This window comes from Bison bison, unplaced genomic scaffold (assembly GCF_000754665.1).
Source record: "Bison bison bison isolate TAMUID 2011002044 unplaced genomic scaffold, Bison_UMD1.0 scf7180017864037, whole genome shotgun sequence".
Taxonomy (NCBI): Eukaryota; Metazoa; Chordata; class Mammalia; order Artiodactyla; family Bovidae; genus Bison; species Bison bison.
In genome coordinates this window covers 8,126,190-8,128,198 of record NW_011494609.1, presented here as the reverse complement: position 1 = coordinate 8,128,198, position 2,009 = coordinate 8,126,190, and the positions used below count along the sequence as shown (strand labels likewise).

Below are 2,009 nucleotides of genomic sequence, written 5' to 3'. Positions count from 1 at the left end.
GGGGGGGGGGGGGGGGGTTGGGTTGTGAGAACTCTGTTCTATTCCCAACTTTTTTATAAATCTAAAGTTCCCCTTCCCCAACCTATCTGGAGCCCTGTGGATTTGGAAGGTCCCTGAGAGGAGCTCAAGGTAGGGATGTGGCTCCAGGTGATCTCTGAGTGCATCCCCACTCCCGCCCTCCTCCTGGAAGCTAGAGGGACCCCAGCCCCCAACCCTGTGCCTCTGCTCCCCAGGAGGCTTAGGAAAGCAGTTATGCTGTGAACAGGTGGGGTAGTCCAGGTAGAACTGGGCCCCACACTTGGAAGTACACGTGGAGGCTAACTGACCGGCTGGCTCTCTCCTCCAGAGCAGGCCCTGTGGGTACCGCTGCCATCAGCAAGAGTAGAGGCACCCCAGCAAGAATAGAGGTAGCCCCAGCTGGTTCCGTCTCCCAGGGCGGGGTCAGGTGCAGACCAGAGCCCAGCAGGTCGCCCCAGATGCACAGGCAGAAGCCTAGGGAGGCGGAGACCCCCACCCTTCGCAATCACATCCATTTCAAATCCCCGAGGCCCTTTCAAATTCTCCCCCAGCTTTCCGGGGCAGAAATCAGCCTTCGAGCTCGTCTGCCTGAAACGTACCTGGAGCAGTGGTTCCTTCAAACCCTAGGATCAGCAAATATTTTTTCAGGGGTTTAGGTTCCCTCATGAAACGCTGCAAGGATATCCTACGTCATTCTTGCTCATCAAAAAGCCCGTGCGGTAAGCGGGACACTGCTTTAGCTCCGCGGGGCGCCCGCCGGCGGGGGAATGTGGTTCTTCCATCACGCAGAAGCGCCCTCTCCCCCCATCAGAGGCCCACAGGCCGGCAGCCCCAGGCCGGGGAACTGGCCACAATACCCCGTAGACGCGGGCAGCCCCGCGCCTCCTAGGTGGCGACCTACCTCGCCTCGAGCAACCTCCGGAAAAGTAAGGAGCTACTGGGAACTCAGACTGGAGCAGACAGTCTCTACAGAACCCACAGGCACTCGGTGCGACGCTCGCTGGGCGACTGGGTCCCGAACCCGCGAACTAGGTCCCGCCCAGCCTGGCTAGGCTCCAGGTGGGCTCAGTTCCACGCAGGCAAAGCGCGCTGCGCGCCGACGCATGTGCGTCCGGGGCAGGCGGGCTCACTTAGCGCCGCCCTGCCGGCTCCTGCCGCACCTCAAACCGCAAGACCCTCCTGGGGTCACGACCCTCGACAGAACCCTCACCCCACCCCCCCACCCCCGCTCCCTGCACACGCGCCCTAGTCGGTCCAGGGGTCCAGTCAGGGCCAAGGGCGTGGAAAGTAGTAAACTCCTGTTTCCCAGTGAGACTTTCCAGGCGGAAAATCGAGCCTCTCCAGTGAACCTGGAGACCGCGGGTCACCCAGACTATCGGAGGGGCATTTGGGGATATCGTGTGGGATAAACACCCCCAAGTAACCCCTGGGAGGCTACGTTTTGCGCTCCCCCCTCCTCCTCCTCCACTTCCCCTCCGTACTGTCCAGCTCAGCCACCCACCCCGTCTAGGGCTCAAAGTATGGCACCCTCCCCCATTCCCTTGGTTCGTGCCGTGGGCGGGGCCCTGCGCTCCCTCGCCACGCTACCCCCGCCCGCGGGCAGCCAGGGCTCGTGCGGCGCGCGCAACCACATCAATATTTTACACACACACAACCCACTTAATAGAATTGACGGAAAAGAGCAATTTACGAAACGACCATTTTTCATCCAAAAAGCAGCAAAAAATCAATGATGGCACGCACCATTAGAGCGCACCTTCCGAAAGTACCCTCCCCAGGTCTCGGCCCCACGCTCCCCGGCTCGCCCCCACTGCTGACCCCTGCTCAGTCTCGGGAGCTGGAGCGGAGGCCCTACGCCACGTGGGCGCGGAAACCCCCGCTTCAGGAGAGTCTGGACTCGCGCTAGGAGTGGGTCTGGGACGCAGGAGGCGCGGCCCCGGCTCCGCCGCGAGCAGATGCAGATGATGCAACACTGGCCCGCGGTTGGGCGG

General features: G+C 62.0%; 1 protein-coding gene across 1 annotated transcript in view; it reads right to left on the bottom strand.

The window, feature by feature from the left end:
- CBS (cystathionine-beta-synthase) overlaps positions 1–1,050 on the bottom strand; it is a 21,330-nt gene extending 20,280 nt beyond the window's left edge. Inside the window, exon 1 of the mRNA XM_010834911.1 lies at positions 920–1,050. The gene's annotated coding sequence lies outside the window, so the exon portion shown is untranslated. The remainder of the gene's footprint in view (positions 1–919) is intronic.
- Between the last annotated feature and the right edge of the window lie 959 nt (positions 1,051–2,009).